The following is an 18,165-nucleotide window of genomic DNA, read 5'->3' on the forward strand; positions in this document are numbered from 1 at the left end:
TTTAGCATTCCCTAATGGTTCTGAACTATTAGGTTCAGCTGAATAAAAGTCTCACTGACAAACTCTGAGCATCAGGCTATGTTGGGAACAGCAAAAAAAAAAAAAAAAAAACAGTAGGCCATCTCTTCAAAAACAGGTGTTTGAAGTTCACAGTTAATTGTCCCGAGTCTGCCTCTTTCCTTTTATAAAGTTCATCTCCTTTTGTGAAAGATCAGTGTGTACGTACCCTGTCACCTTTAAGAAAAATAATAAATAAATAAATAAATGTGCACTGGAGATAGGTTGTTTAAATAATCAAGAGAGTCACACTTGAGCCTTCCAGGAACTACTATAAATACAACACAAATGAAACACTTCCATAAAAATGTATAATTTTCTTTCTTCAAAATCCTCCATAATTAAATTGGAAATATTAGCACTCACCCGAGATTTGGGTATGCTATTGCATAATGTTGTTAATTTAGATTAAGTTAAATCTTTGTTAGAACACTGAATATTCCCCCATTTTTTTAATATTTCTTTCATTTCACAGTGTACAATACATGGGCAGACCTGAAATTAATTGCTGACTACACTCATGGATTCTAGAAATCCATGAGTGCAGTCATTTTGCCAATTACACATCTTCTCAACCACCATTGCATAAGGATATTGTTTTATGAATATTAACAAATAGAACCTTCCATATTGTAGAAGTTCACAAGAACAAAATTCAAGATAGCAGATATTAGAACAGAACAAAGCTGAGTATATTAAATTGCTACAAAATTCTCATCTTAGTATCCCAAATGCACTTATAGTAAGAAGTCTTCTTAATTGATCTCTGCTGAACTACCTGCAGATTGATACTTTCCCTTCCCTCTTTAAAACATCCCGTCTAATGCCTACAGCATACTGCTATGGATGCTAGTCCGGTATGATTGCAGGGAGTAGGCCTGTGAAGCACATGTTAATTGAGTTAGTATGCTTTCCTAGAGGTCTGCTGTATGTTGTGCAACAACTTTTGCATCAGACTCGATAAAAGTGAGTAAAAAAATTGTTGCGGAATTCGGTGTAAGTGAGACAGCTGTAAAAGATTGCAAAAAAATATGTAAAAATTCTAGAAAGATTTTGCACTTTGTTTCACAGGAGTAATTAAATTCTCAGTCCATTTTAAAGAAATTGAAATTAGAGATATTGAATAATGCATTATGGCTGTCATTTTGAAGGAAAGCTGATATGGAATTCTAATGCTGATCCATAAAAGCAGAACCAAAGAAAAGACCTTGGTCATACTTCAAAAAATTATGCAGAAAGTTTTTCAGCAAGTTATGGGTGACTTGGACATTAGAAAAATGTCATGATATTCATATATGAGTATTAGCAGAGTAAGATTATTTGTTGATCAGCATGTTTCTCAAAATTTTACAGAAAGTTCCAGGTCATTTATCAACAGAGAAAAATAAATTTGAGCGAAACTCTATAATATGAACAAAACAGGTCTAATTATAGACCTGTTTTGTCCATACAAATTGCCACTTTTCATTGTTTTAAAAAAAATGAATTGTTTGTCTTTAACAGTTTACTATCACTCAAAAAAAGTAATCATGGATGAACTCTGCATTATTCAAAGAATGGTTTTTCGTGAATTGTACCTTCTGCAGAGAAATTGAAGAAAACCAAATTACCAAAAGGGCTCTTCTCTTTCTGGATAACACTTCATCACATCCCATTTGTGAGGACCCTAAAGAAGGGATATAAAGGCCATGTTTTTACCTCCTAATGCAACATCGGTGATCAAGCCTATGGATCAAAGGGTAGAAGGTCTAAAGAGGCATTCTACAACCCTTTGATGTTCAAGTTTTTAAGTTAACTATTTGGAAAAAATCGAAGGTACAAATAGGTCTTATAAAATTGTTAAAAGTTATCAACATTAAAGGCCATTAAAAGTTCAACATTCTCTAAATTTTAGAGAAAACTTTAGCATGTAGTTAGCAATGCTAATGAAAGTTCCGAACTACAAGAAGATAAATAAGAGCATAGTTTCTAACTGATTTTGATCAAATTGAAGGTTTCAAATTTACAGCAAAAGACATTGGATTCCACAGTGTTTTCCAACAAGTGGTGATGATTTGTTGGAAAATAAAATAATGGATGTGATGCAGAAATCATAAATGACAGAACCTGATGGATTTAAATATAAAGAACAAGAAAGTGAATCAAATCCAGAGCCAAAAATTTTTCATACAGCAGCCACAAACAGCCTAGTTACAGCTTTACATTATATTGAAGAACAATCTGATTTAGTTACATAACTTTTGCAGAGAAATTTTAGTCAACACACATAGTGAGGTATGTAACTAAAAAATAAAAATAAAACGTTACATTTCATCATCTAAATGACAAAAATTACAGATTTTATGTACACGTTATGTATTTTTAAGTGAAAATAAAATTCTTAACGCATATATATTTATATATATATATATATATATATATATATATATACTATTTTTATGATTCCCGGCTTTAACTGAATGTTTCAGTTAACCAACCAACTGCCAGTCATGATTATATCAGATAAGAGGGCTTCTACTGTATATTGAAGCTTTTGCTTCTGTTTTGATTTGGGTTTATGACAGATTATTTCCAGTGTACTGCATGGATCTGATATCAGATACATACAGCTTCCAGGTAGTTAAATACATCCAACCTGTATTAAAACTAAATTCGATCCCTGATTTAATGAAAAGTGGCCCTAATTATAAAGTAGTTTTCCCAACTCCAATGCCAGTTCTTTTCATAAGGCTAAGAGAAGACTGAAAGACAGCTTGAAGAACAGTGTTAGTGCTGTCTGTTTGTCAATTAACTAACTTTATACTAATAACACCAAATTGACCATGTAGTGGCCACTATATGTAGTGGCTATTGACTTGAAGCATAACTTGTGTGAAATACTATGCCTAATATTAATAGAGGTAGGGAGAGTTGTAAATATCCCATTTTTGAAACTGTGTATTGTACAAAGACACGTGTAGAGTTAAAAGTGGGGGGAGGCAGAACCACAGGTAAATAATGGCACTCCTGGTTGAGCAAACACATTGTCAACATTTAACATTAGCATATGATGCAAGAGCTTATACAGCATCAGCCAAAAAAATCCCATTTCAAGCTGTCAACTTCCACAATGACAGATGAAACTTTGTTCTAGCAATCAGCAAGTGGCTCACTAGCTAAAGGCAAATTTTAGCTTATCTACTCTGCAACTGTCTTTCTTCAGTTCGAATTTATGCCCGCTCAAGTGTGTAATCTGAGCAAGAGGAAGAGTCCCATCAGCATTGAGCTTACTCAAACTATTCAAAATCTTATACACCTCGATCAAATCATCTCGCAGGTGCCTAGTCTACAGACTCTACAATTTGCAAAACTTAAGCATTTCTTGGTAAGAGCACCCCTTTGTTCCCTTCACTGTACTCGTTCCAGCAGCTCTACATCCTTTCTAAAATTAGGCCTAAGGACCTGTATGCAGTACACAAGGTGTGGACTGACTATTGCCTTATACAAAGGGATAATCACCTCCTTATCCCTGTTAGCAAAATTCCTGTATATCATTGACAAGACCCCATGAGTTGCTCTGGTAGCCTGTCTGCATTGTTCAGAAAACTTCATATCTGACTGCACAGTTACCTCCAGGTCTTTTTCATTCTCCACTACCCTGCACAATTGATACATTACTCAGGGGTTACGGCAACCCATATGTAGTACTTTGCATTTGTCAATGTTAAACTTCAGTTGCAACTTCTCAACCCATCTGCCCAACTTTTCTAGATCCTGTTGCAGTAGCATACTGTCATTAACAACCCTGCCAACTTTTGTATTATCTGCAAACTTGGATATTAAGCCTGATATACCTTCATCAGTATCATTGATAAATACAGAAAACAACAATGGACCCAACACTGAACCCTGGGGACTTCACTAATAATGTTAGTTCATGAAGAGCAGTGTCCATTGATCACTACTCTGTGTTTTCCCATTCAACCATCCCTTTATCCATAGGCACCTTCCCCTAATGCCATACTGCTCCAATTTGTACGGTAGTCTTTTATGTGGCACAGTATAAAAAGCTTTCCTGAGCTGGGTGCCAGCAGGATATTTTGAAAGGGGTAATGGGGAAAATATCCCATTTTCTTCTTATAATAATAATAAGAAAATGGGATTTCTTGTTAAAGATTCTGCAGTGTGGAGAGGAAAGAATTCTTCTATTTACAACAAAAGTAAAAATTCGACGCCTATCAACACCTGAATATTGGATTATGGATGGTGCATTTAAAACCGTACCCACAATTTTTCATCAATTATATAGAATACATGCACTTATCGGTAATGAAAATTATCAAATTCTTCCCTTAGTTTGTGTTAATAGTAGTAGTAATGGAGGCATGTGATGCAGAGAAAGCAAGCGTATGAAGCTATGTAGCATCATCCAAAATAAATAAATAAATAAATAAATAAATACAATTTCACACACCCATTCCTTCTAAAAGTTTGTCCAGTTCCTCCTTGAATTTATTGAAGCCATCAACTTCCACAATGACAGATGGAAGTTTGTTCCAGCAATTAACCACCCGCTGACTAAAGGCAAATTTCTGTACATCTATTCTACAACTCTTTCCTCAATTTGAATTTATGCCCCCTCAGATTTTTAATCTGAGCAAGTGGAAGAATCCCATCAGAATTCAGCATGCTCAACCCATTCAAGGCCTTATACACCTCAATCAGATCACCTCACAGGTGCCTAGTCTCTAGCCACTGCAATTTGCAGAACTTAAGCCTTTCATGGTAAGAGGACCCCTTCATCCCCTCACCAATCTTGTTGCCATTCTCTGTACATGCTCAAGCAACTCTACATCCTTCCTAAAATGAAGCCTCCAGACCTGTATGCAGTACTCAAGGCATGGCCTGACCATTGCCTTATACAAAGGGATAATCACCTCCTTATCCCTACTAGCAAAATTCTTGTATATCATGACAATATCCCATGATCTGCTCTGGCAGACTGTCTGCATTGCTCAGGAAACTTCATATCCGACTGCACAATTACTCCCAGATCTTTTTCATTTTCTACCACCCTAAGTGTAGTACCTCACAGTTGGCACATTTCTGTGTTACTTCTACCCATATATAGTACTTTGCATTTGTCAATGTTAAACTTTTAACATTGACAAATCTTGCCACTTCTAAGACCATCTGCTCAAATTTTCTAGATCCTGTTGCAGTAGCACACTGCCATTACTGTCATTAACAACCCTGCCAACCTTTGTATCATCTTAATGATGAGTAAGAATAAAGAAAATTATAAACATTTTCAAGATATGATTGACTTTGCTGAAGAAAATGAAATTAAATTGAGACCACAGGCCATATTAATTGACGTGGAATTAACTGCAATAAATGCCTCCAAAGGTTGAGTCCCTTAACGTGTCTAATAAGACCAGTTTTTTTTTTTTTTTTTCCCCACCTGGGACAATGTGTTTGGAGAAAAATTCAAGCAAATGGACTGTCATCTCAGTACTGCACCGATGAAGAATTTTGTTTGTTGCTTTGCCATTTATGTGCCTTGTCATTTATTCCTTCTGATACTTCAAGCATTTAATGTTCTGAAGCCACATTTACTGAGGGAAATGTGATAGAGTGGTTTGAAGACAATTATATATATGGAAGAATTAGACTGTATATGCATAATGGTACGATAATTCGTGCTCCACAATTTTTTTCCACCAACATAATGGTCCGTATACAATTTCATTCAACTGGGAATTCCACACACCCAAAACAGTTTTGAGACTTGGCATAGAAGATGGGAGTGTGTAGTTGGACGAGCACATATTGGCATATATAGAATCATCAAGGAATTCAGAAAGAACTGCAACAGGTCGATAACCAGGCTGAATGCACACTTCGTGGTGAATCCTGTCCAAAGTGCAAGAAGGCAGCAGTTGAGAGGGAAACAAGAATAATGATAGTTGTGAACAATAGTGAAAATAGATCTGTGATGCGGTATTGCACACAAGGTATCTTTATAAATATTTTATTTTATGCATATATATATATACATACACACACACAGACACTGAGTGATCACTGAATTATGACCACCCTATGAAAACTGAATGTGACCCGTTGACCACGTGAGGTACAAGAGTGCGCAGTTAGTCGACCTGCATAGCATAGATAAGGTGTCAGTGGTTCAGTAGGGAGTAGAATTCCCAACGTGATGAGTAAAAGGAAAGATTTATCAGACTTTAATAAAGGACAGATTGTGGGTGCTCGACGAGCTGGTGCCTCAATTTCCCAAACGGCTAAACTGGTGGGGTGTTCAAGAGCCGCTGTAGTTAAAGTGTACCAGGACTGGTGTTAAAATGGTCAAACAATGACTCGACAGCAAAACTGCAGTGGTCAGCGAAAGGTTGATGTTAGAGGTGAGAGCCGGGTCCAACAACTCAAACAGTTGCAGCACTGTTGAAGAGTTGACTACACAATACAACATGGGCCAACCGAGAACAATATCTGGCATGACCATGCGTCGCACATATGGACTATACCAACAGATGACCCCCTACAGCATACTCTCCTAACCAAGGTTCATTGGCACAAAAGACTCGCCTCTGCAAAGATCATGCAAGTTGGATATTAGAAGACTGGAAGAAGGTGTGCTGATCGGATAAGTCACGTTATTTACTCCACATCATGAATGGTTGTGTACCGATATGGCGTCAACCACATGAGGCTCTTGATCCATCATGCATGGTATCAAAAGTGCAGGCTGGTGGAGGTGGTTGTATGGTGTGGTGCATGTTTTACCGGCAGGAACTTTTGTACCTCTGGTGCATGGAACAATGTATCAGTGGTCTCCACTATATAAGGTATGTTCGTGTCAGATGGCACCTGGGATTTCCCCATCCCCGCGTGTGTTCGCTGTATCGAGGACAGTACACTGTCAAGCCAGAGACTTGAAAGTGTGTGGGCCATGTCTGTGCAGTGTGATGTGTTGTGCCCATTGTTTGTCAGGCTTATTGGCCGCCTGGCCCTTGTGGGGCCCGACATTCCCCATACCTCTCCACATGGAGGCTAGCCGGGTGTGTCCAGAATCATGACAAGTTGCTCCGGCAGGTCCTGCCACCTAGTTTCCTGGGATTTCAGTGGCTAGGACCTAAAAAAATATATATATATATACAGTAAACCCCCGCTATTTGCGGTATCTGTATTCGCGATCGTTGATTTAATATAAAATGAAACTAAAAAAATGTGTAATTTAAAGCGCCGTGAATATTTTTCCACATAAAAAACATGGGCGTGCCTAAAATTATCTTTCCCGGTCAAAACAGCGCTCAGTGGGTGGGGGAGAGGGGGGAGAAAATTGCGAGCGTGGATGTTTCTCGCTAATCCTTGTTCAGTATGTGTTATGCGCTTGTCATGGAAGGTTTCGTCATTATTGCTTTTAATTTATATGCTTATAAATTGAATAAATTTATCAATTTATAAATTGATATGCTTACAAAAATGATAAATCTACCGTTTTGCAGTGTAAAACAGACTTTTTCGAGTGTGTTAACGGAAGAAAGCGACTTTATTGTGGACAAGTTCTTTCTAACCCATACAAAAATATGGCTGCGAATAACAAGGGAAATGTGAAAAGATCAAAGAAGGTGATGACATTGGCAAATAAAATTGAGTTATTAGACAAAATTTCTAATGGTGAAAGTGTCTCCTCAGTGGCAAAACATTATAAAATCAATGAGTCAAGGGTACGATCAATGAAAAAATCCGCCGTAGTGTCCGTGAAAACGTGCTAATTGCTTCAAAAATTTGCTCTGTAACCCGTGATGATAAATTAGAAAAAATGGAAAAAGCTTTAAAGACCGAACTCAAAATAAAATTTTGGATAGAAGACCGAACTCAAAATAAAATTCTGTTAACTTCACTCATCATTCGTGAAAAAGCAAAACTCCTTTATCAACACTTTAGCGAAACTGGTGATAGCACTGGCGGGATAAGTTTTTTAGCTAGCAAAGGCGCTGGTTTGAAAGATTTGTTTGAAATTTCTAATGAATATTATATTTATTATTAAATTGTTTCTTATTTTCATTTCGATGCCATATGCTTGCATTTCACTATGTACTGTCTATGTACATAGTCATATTATGAAGGTACGTATAATACATACATAGACAAAATTTTAGACTAGTTTTTCTTATATATTACATACTTGGGAACGGAACCCCTTTATTACTATGGGAGCCATAACTCAGTATTCGCGTTTTCGGTATTCGCGACATTTCTCAGGAACGTAACCCCCACGAATAGCGGGGGTTTACTGTGTATATATATATATATATATATATATATATATATATATATATATATATATATATACACGTTTGACGTTAATTCTTAATAAGATTGCTGTTAGCAAATCACTGGTTGGGGTTGAACGCTAAAGAGATGTGTTAAAAGGCCTAATAGGTCGGGCAGAATTTTGTTGTTATTAAATTTAGACGTGTGGGCTATATGTTAGATGAAAGATAAAAGTGGGAGGGAGGGGAGGTTGAAGGCTGGGGAGCAGAAATAGAAGTAAGGGATCAATAAAGGAGATGACCCCTGCTAGGCAGTATGGCATGCCCATGCCACACCATACGGAAGTTTGGATGGCGGGTGGGGGAGACGAAGAAGAGTTATCTCCCCCTGCCATGGATAAGGTATACAGGTAGAGTGGGGGAAGAGGCTGAAGACTGGGGGAGATGAAAGGCAGAAGCATAGGGACGATAGAGAAGGCGACCCCAGGTGGTCAGTGAGGCAGGCCCATGCCTCACCAGGCGAAGAGATGGGTGGGGAGGGAGGGAGGGAGGAAACAGCATGTCTCCTCTCCCTCCCACCAGAGATAGGGAATTTAAGGTGAATTGGGTGAGGGTACCCATTCAGCTTGCCATATAGCATTTGGCAGCAGAGCTGCTGGTGGTCCTAGTCCGTTCCCAGGAGCGGTCGGACCAAAGCTTGATCGTTCATGGGGTGGTTCCCGTCCGCTCTGCAGTCAAAAGGTCTGGATTTGCTTGTTGGCATTTGTGGGGTCTTTCTTGTTTCATTTCCCATCCGTGTGGTGTTTGCATCAATGTTGTTTAGAGTCATTTCTCATTGATTCGACTTTACATCCACTTGAGGGTTTAGTGCCTTGATTATCAGAGGTCATTGGTTTCCACGCATCTTCCACAGGACGATTTCCTTCGGGGTTTGTTCCTTTTTCTTATTGTTTCAGCGGTTGGTTGCGGTTCGCTGTGATAAGAGCTCTCCGTCTTGTGAATAGGGCCAGTGCATAGCTGGAGAAAGCCTGATATTCTTCCCTGGTGTCCAAGATGTGATGCTCCTGATAGATACTATATTTTGGTGATGAATGCACTGCGGAGGTGTCATAGAGCTGGCAATCGTGCATGGGGTGCTGCCAGCTCTCCAGCCCCCTGCAGGTGCAGGCGGGATCTTCCTGTATTCCATGTAGGGATAGCTTTGCATTCAGAGCTCCATGTTACTTGTAGGCCCGGGGAAAACCAGTGTGGGAAGTTCGGAAAAACCCGGCCAATATTGGGCAGAAACTTTCTGCTGATTTCGCCTTTTTGCGAGGTGGCCTAGCTATCCTGCCACACCTGCAGAAGGTGAGCATGCAGCTTCTTCTTTTCCATAGTCTTGCTGTTGATGATGTCGGTGGTGAATCCCAAACATGTTTGTGGGATACCCTTGTCCAGGTGGTGCGTGAGGCCCCGTTGAATGATCTCTAAGTCCAGTGGACGGACACCAGCAAGGACTTGCAGGGCATGTGTGCTCATTGTGCTGCAAGCTCGAGTCAATGATTCATTTATTGACAACAGTTGTGACTTTGTGATACCATGCGCCAGGTGCATACGTGACTGTTGGGGTGAAGATGGTTTTGTAGAAAAGATGTAGCACCCATCTGTCTAGGCCCCAGTCTCTATGAGTGACTCTGGCAACCAATGCAGTGTACCATCTGACTTTTGGGCGCAAGTATTTCAGGTGGTCCTGAAATGATAGATTCAGATCTAGAATCATACCTAGGTACTTTAGCGGCTTTGAGAATTTAATTGTTTTCTGGTAAATCTTGATTTGTGGAGGCCGCCTGAGGTTGAGGCAACCCTTGAGCAGAATGGAGTTTGTCTTTGCAGGGGATATTCTAAGTTGATTTTGCTTTGCCCATTTCTGAAGGGTGGACAGAGCCCGGTTTGCCAATGTCTCCAGTTGTGCCCTTAAGTCCGCTGACACTGTTAGTAAGAGGTCGTCAGCAAAGGCTTGTGATTTTACCTCATCAAGGTGTATGGCTAGGAAGGAGTCCATTACTATGTTCCACAGTAGTGGTCCAAGGACCGAACCCTGTGGACAGCCGCGAAATGCATTCTTGGAGAGGGTCCCATAGGGAGCAACAATCCTGATGGATCTGTTTGTGAGGTAGCTCTTGATGACGCTGTAGAGGCTGCCTGGGATCCCAGCAACCCGAAGCCTTGCCAAGACACTCGGCCACCAAAGTGTGTCCAACACCCCAGCAAAGTCCATGGCAATCACGAGGAAATACTTCTTGGCGCATCTTCTTGCTTGTTCTTGTAGGTGTGTTAAGGCGTCCACGGCTGAGCGACCCCGCCTGAAGCCAAATTGGTTGGGTGAAGCCAGGCCAGCCCTGTCATAATATTGCTGTATTCGTCCATAGAGGAGGCGTTCGAGTAGTTTACTTGCAACTGTGAGAAGTGCGATCGGTCTGTACGACTCTGGAAGGTGTGGTGGTTTGGTCGGATTTTTCAGGATTAGTTTGACGTTTGCTTTCTTCCACGAGGTCCGGAAGGTGCCACAGTGAAGACAGAGGTTGAAGAGGTTGAGCAAGAGGTTTGGGGCACACTCTATTTTTTGATGATTTCAGGCTCCAAAAGGTCAGGTCCAGGGCATTTATTTCCCCTAATGAGGGTGGCAGCACTGTTGAGCTCTTCCACGGTGAAGTGAGGTTCTGTCGTTGCTGTTTGATAGCTTTCATTTTCTAAGCAGAGTTTTGGATCTGCTCTGTTGTCTCTGGTTGTATAGCCGGGTGGACGACTGTGTCCAGGATGTTGGAAATGGTCTGCTCCCAGGTTGTGGACATGCCTCTTTGGGTCAGTATGGTGGCAGCAATAAGTTCCCCCCAAGGGAGTTATTCATGGTCAGTTTGTAGATGATTCCCCAGGGGTTCTCATTTCCCATAGTGGAGACCAGGCACTCCCAAGATTGCTGTTTACAGCTTCTGATTTGGGCTGTGTAAATGTTCCTTGCTGCTTTGTAGCGTTGTCGGAGTACTTCGACCTCCGCCGTCGGCCAGGAGTGCCTGGCCTGCTGAAAGACCTTTCTTCTGGTTTGTGTTTCTTTCTGGAGTCATTCCATTTCTAGGTTCCACCGGGGCACAGCCCCAGGGGTTGGATTTTTATTTTTAATAGCGATGTCGTTTGTGTGCTTTATGATCTCTGTTATCTTGCTTTGGAGGTGATCTGGGTCTCCGAGGCGCTCAAGCTCCCTCTGTCTCTGTTGTAATAAGTTCCCCCCAAGGGAGTTTATTCATGGTCAGTTTGTAGATGATTCCCCAGGGGTTCTCATTTCCCATAGTGGAGACCAGGCACTCCCAAGATTGCTGTTTACAGCTTCTGATTTGGGCTGTGTAAATGTTCCTTGCTGCTTTGTAGCGTTGTCGGAGTACTTCGACCTCCGCCGTCGGCCAGGAGTGCCTGGCCTGTTGAAAGACCTTTCTTCTGGTTTGTGTTTCTTTCTGGAGTCATTCCATTTCTAGGTTCCACCAGGGCACAGCCCCAGGGGTTGGATTTTTATTTTTAATAGCGATGTCGTTTGTGTGCTTTATGATCTCTGTTATCTTGCTTTGGAGGTGATCTGGGTCTCCGAGGCGCTCAAGCTCCCTTTGTCTCTGTTGTATGCTGGTTTTTAAGGTACTTTGGAAGAGTTCTCAGTTTGCTTTGGATATGGAGTATCTGTGAGTGGTTTGTCTCGCTGCAGGTACCCTAGTCAGCGATCTGTTGTTGTTGGAACGCAATGGCTCAATGATCGGACGTTGTCCAGGCATCTTGGACGGACCAGTCGGTAGTATTATTAGCGATGTTCCTGGAAGCCAAGGAGACATCTATGGTGGCCTCCCACAGTGTATTACTGAATGTGGGCAGATTGTTTGGTTGGTTTAACACTGTCAACGTTGAATTTGCAAGGAACTCTTCCAATATAGTTCCATTTTTGGTGCCATGTCTGTCTGGCGTGTGACTATGCCATATTGATGACTGGCAGTTCACGTCTGCACCGACTATAATTTTAGCATTAGGAAGGGTGTCAGCAGCCAGTTGGAGGTATCTTGTGGTGAAGGTTATGTCTTCGCCCGGGCAACAGTAGAGGGCAGTAACATAAAATGCCCCCAGAGCTGTGGTGAGGTGGGCACATGCAGCCCAGGCTGTGTGATTTTGGTCACAGTAATATCCAGATTTCTGACCGTGATTACAGCCCATGGGGTGCCGTCCTCGAATTGTACTATCTTATAGGTCAGGGGGTATCCCCTGACTATTCTCATGTGTGAGTATGGCTCTTGTATTTCATGATGTCTACATTCTCCTCTTCAACCTTGATATGGTTGTATCGCTACTGCTCTGGTTCTCTGTGCATTGATCTGCAGAAATTTTACCTCTGTAGTATTGTATCCTCTAAGGTGCGTCCCCATAATCCAGCCTGGATTGGAACAAGCTCTTAACCTTCAGGTAGGTGGGGCACTTGTTATCCCTGAAGCTGGATTGGTGCAGTCCAGCTTCAGACTCTTTCAGTTGGTGCAGATTGGGTCAGCACTCTTGTTTGGGCAATCCCTGTAAGTGTGGCCTTTTGCCAAGCAGTGGCCGCATGTGGGTCAGCCTGGGTGCAGATGTGAGTTGTATGCCCATATTTACAGCACCTGAAGCATTTGAGTACAGCCACATGTTCATGGAAAAGGTGGCTGCCCCAATTTACATATACTCTGTTATGGGTGTTTAATACTTCCCATACTACAGGCACAAGTTCAATTATCCAGTTTCGTTGAGTGCCATCCTTGGACTTGGTTGAATATTTTGGTGTCAGAAGTTCGTCCCTTCTGTGTTCTGGGAGAGCAGACATCAGGTTTCTTTGATAGATTTCCTCTGTTAGTTGGGCTCCAAGTCAGGTCTTTATCCAGGTCATATTACATTGAGGGGTGATATGACCTGGATAAAGGTAATATGAAATATGACCCTTTTCTTTTAGGGGTAGTTGCTGTGAGCCCCAACTCAGTGATTTTGGTATTAGTGATAATTTTTTGCACTTCCTCCCTTGTTTCTGTCTCTATCAGTACCCCGACATTTCTAGTTTTCCTGACCGACTTTATTCTGGTTGTCTTGAATTCCTCTTTTAGGCTGGTCATGATTTGCATCTTTAGTTGTTCGCTTGTTTGATTTTCTTCAATGGTTGTTGGTCGCAGTACCACCAGGTGTGGTTGTTTTGGCAAGGTCTTTTTCTTTATAGCAGGTACACTGCTTTTTATTGTTGATTCACCGGCTGACGTCCTCAGCGCTTGTGCATAAGATGTGGCGTGCTGTTGCATTTTGTTTGCCCCACCATCTAGGTGTGCCTCCAATTTCACAGAAGTTCCATATTTTAGGTTTGTCTGGTAGAGAGTTGTCTCCAATTTTGTCCAGAGGGAAATAGTCTGTCCCCTAACACCAGTGGTTATCCGGTTGTTAGAATCTTTCATGAGATCCTCAAGGGCGGTATGCAGGATTTGAGTTTTTTCCAACAATGTGCCCTCTGGCCAGGAGGGGTCCAAGTGGGCAGAGGCCTCTGGTTGTTTTTTCTCCACAGTCAAATCAATTTGTGGGATGGAATCCTCCCGGGTGTCCTTTAGCTGAGCACTCTGGCTTCGCGTTTCTCTGTCAGGTTTGGGCGTGTCCAGCTTCTTCCACTTCTTTTTCGGGGCTGGTGCAGTCCTCGTCTCGTCGATCACTTCCTGCACGTTGGTGTTCCCAGAATTGGATAATGGTGCCAAAATAATTTTTTGCAGGAGAATGAAAATCTACGGGATGAGAATCCGTGGGATGAAAGGTTCTGAAGGGCAGTTGCTGAGTTGCTTTGCTGCTGGGGTACAGTGTTTAGTTTAGTTTTACGAGTGGGAGGGGGGAAAGTCTTAACCCCTAGATATCAAGAATACCGGATGATGAGCTTGGTTTAGTGTTCGTCCTGGGGAGCCATTGGGAGCACGGCACCACGCATATTATTATATATTTATATGTTCTCAATATCTTAAATGTAATGAAATTAATAACTTCTATTTATCATATTTTAAATCAAATAAATTTAGTACTAATAAATATTCTGGATATATCTTGAGGTACATAGCTACCAACCTACGCTAACGGTCACTCAAACAGGGCTTGACCGCGAGGTGTACACTGAGAACAAAGGCCTTTGTTTATTAAGCAGCATACTAAAGTCAAACAAGGAAAGCTAGCAAAATATCAAAAATTCATCATGAAAGTTATATGTGGCTGTACAATTGTTCAATTACTGTTCCCGATGATTACTATCATCAATATTTAGGCAATATTTGTGGTACTATTCACTTTAACAAAATTGACAATATAACAATATACAATGCAAAATCACGTTGTGATCCGGTGAGATCAATGCTAATAAAAATGACCATAACTTTCGATTATCTTGGCCGATCTTCACGAAGTTGATATCCATGGACACATCTTGAGAAGAGGAACTTGATGGACACAAAATAGATCAAAATGTTACACTTGAAACCAGTAAATGGCACAACAAATAATGGAGCACAAAAACTATGCATGTGGCCAGTACTTGGTCAGCACCCTCTCCCAGTGGTCTCCACTATCGTCTGCTGTGTTACACTTTTTCCCGAATGGCAATGGTGCCTTCCAAGATGACAATGCGCCGAGCAATCGGGTACTTGTTGTGCAGGAATGGTTTAAGGAACACAGTTCTGGCTTCCAGCATATCGATTGGCCTCTGAACTCCACTTCGAATCATCCCATAGAGCACTTGTGAAACAATATGGAAAGGCATATCAAGTGTCTGGATACACCAATCACCTCCATACCAAGCTATATGCATTGCTGACCGCATTACAAATAGCTTAGTTGGCCATGCCATGTCGGATAGCTGCTGTACTGAGGACAAAAGGAGGGCCTACAAAGTGTATGTATGTATGTGTGTGTTATGTGTGTATATACACACACAAATCAAAATTTAAATCAATAGTTATGGCATAAAAAGGTACAATTAAAATTCAAAAACAGAATTGGCAGTGAATATCTGCAACATACAAAGGACCCTATCAGCCTCTATATAAAGCAAAGTTAATAATAATCATAATTCCATATTTACCAAATACAAATATAAAATTCAAAATCTAAAAAACCCAAAAATACCGAAAATACAAAATTTTATCAGTTATTATTGAATAAGGCTTACATCGAAAGGTACGTCTTCATAGGGCTAGTGCCTCTCAATATATGCCATCAATAACAATCAAAACTAACTGTTTCTGCTAGTTATATGCCAGCTTAACCATTTTTATGATTCTCTAAATATAGTATTGAATCATAGGTTTAAATTAAGTTGAATTTAAGTTGATATAAGTTAAATTATAATAAGTTGTCTGAAATTAAGTTATATGAAATTAATGGCAGACTGGCATATATATATATATATATATATATAGACAACCCCCACATAACATAGTACTTCTACAACATGGTTTCGCTCTAACACAATTGATAAATTGCAGCAAACCTTGCACAACACTGTACTTCTACAACAAGGTTTCGCTCTGATGCGGTTTTAGAATTGCTTGAAATTTCCATAACATGGTATTTTTGAGTTTTTTCCATCTAACATAATAGCAGGAAAACCCTGCTATTATGTTAGATGTTATTTTCAACATTTCTATTCCTTTTTGTGAATCCCTCTGTTGACTCGCTAGTCGTTATTGCCTTCATGGTATTTTTCTAAAGCACATTTCTGGAGGTCACTACCATAAAACAATAAAAAAACAATTTGCAGTTTCCATTTTATTGGTCTTTTCTGTTAGTGTAATCAATTATAAACAGGTAGTAAACTCAATCTCCTTGCATTTGCTATGGTACCGATTGCTGGAATTCTATGAATTTTCATGTTATTATAGTGAAATGTGTTTTCCCTTTCATGAAATATTCAATCATATAAAAGACAAATTTTCATAAACTCATTACTCTGTATCGTGTTTGTTACAACTTATGCATGTCGTGTTCTTTGTTATTAATTGCTTATAATTTTTACTGTTTTAAATTTTACAACCAAAAAAAAAAAGTCTGTGAACAGAAATATCAATTACAGTAAACCCACGATTTAACTGACCGGACAAATAATAATACAGTAATGTACATATTAATCTCTACCATATTATTTTTTTCAGGTTATACAAAACTTCAGTGTTATTATTAATTAAAAATTAATAATAATTAGCTATTTCCATTATTGGAATCAAATTCAGGAAATTGTATTTTATTCTTTCTGAAAATGTGTTCAAATAGCTGTTTTCCCAGATAACAGATAAGAGCAGGTGGTGACTTACAAGCTGAACATGACATGGGACACTAAACTGCAGGTCTACTGACTTGCTTTGTTTCGGTCTCAGTCTGCCTCAAGCTGCCATGCGGTCAGGTTGTATACAGAGTGTTTCTGTGATTTCTGAATTGTGACTATTTATTAAATAATTTTGCAATCCTTGCAGTTTAAAACAGCATCTAGTGATAGAGGAGTTAAAAGGAAGTGTGTGAACTTAAATGTGGTACAGAAATTAGAACAAGGCATCTCAGTAGCATGTTTGTGAAATTTACAGCATAAAAATCAAACTGTTTCTAATATCCGTAAATCAAAGGCCAAATTGCAGCATAATTTTATATTGTACGGTACTGTATATTGTATTAAAGCTTTTTTTTTTTTTTTTTTTCATTAAGAACAATAAAAAATGCCCCCCCTCCCCCAGGTCACATTTGATTTAACTGACTTTCGGCATTAACGGACACCCCTTTTCTCCTATTAGTCCATTAAATCGAGGGTTTACTGTAGTATGTACATATCATAGTACGTATTAATTAAGCTATGTATGTAAACATAAATTTATTTTTATTTTGCTAACTGGAAAATATTCTTCCGATTTTCACGTATCCACTGTATTTTGTTGGGAGATCCCTGGGTTAGGTTCTGTACTATTGAACTTGTGCTTGTTTGAGACCATAAAAATAATTGTGACTTCGAAGAGTGCAGTTCATGACTTATAAAGAGTGCAGAAGGTACACAAAATCTAGATTGTGTAGAAGAGATTGTGCTTAGCAGTGATGAAGAGGAAGAAAATTTTTAATGAACATACATTATCTCACATATAAGTATCACGGTTGTAAGGTAAGATGTTTGTTCAGTTATTACTATTTAAGTTACTACTATAAAAATTAAGTTTCCAATATTTATTAAAAAATTGGCATATTTTTGTTAGCTTTTGCAATGTAACCCCCTTTTTGTACTGGTTCTTAGTCCCGTGTTATATGGAGGGTTACCTGTATATAAAGTGTGTTGTTTATTTATTAATATGACATAAAATGTTAATTATCATATACTGTTCACTGCAATGTACATGTTCTGTGTTCAAATAAAATTTTAATGTTTTTAGCAGCCATTTTGATTACATGACAAACATTTTTTTATCGCAAACAGTTTCTGAGATATGGACTCTAACTTTGTTTATTTTTTAAATATAATCAGTTTGTCGGGAATCTAGCTTTCAAGATTTTGGGGAGCACTGCATTTGCACATCTCCAGTCTGTGGAGACCATCCCTAAATTCAAGGATGCTCTCATAATTATAGCTAAGGGTTATCTACTTCCTTTGCTGCCTCCCTTAATATAACTGGACAGATCCCATCCATCCATCCCATATATCTTATCTTTCTTCATGGATTAGGCAATCCACCTGTTCCAATCTCGAAGAGGTCTGCCCATCTTTTCTTTGGTCTTCCTCTGTCTCTTTTCCCTTTTGCTCTATATGTATATG

The 18,165-nt window shown here is 39.7% G+C and overlaps 1 protein-coding gene across 1 annotated transcript in view; it reads left to right on the forward strand.

The window, feature by feature from the left end:
- The window catches only part of Usp32 (Ubiquitin specific protease 32), an 837,997-nt gene that overhangs the window by 588,546 nt on the left and 231,286 nt on the right, over positions 1-18,165 (forward strand). The window lies entirely within an intron of this gene.

Source organism: Mastigoproctus giganteus, chromosome 1 (genome assembly GCF_048544385.1).
Source record: "Mastigoproctus giganteus isolate SK-2022 chromosome 1, ASM4854438v1, whole genome shotgun sequence".
NCBI lineage: Eukaryota > Metazoa > Arthropoda > Arachnida > Uropygi > Thelyphonidae > Mastigoproctus > Mastigoproctus giganteus.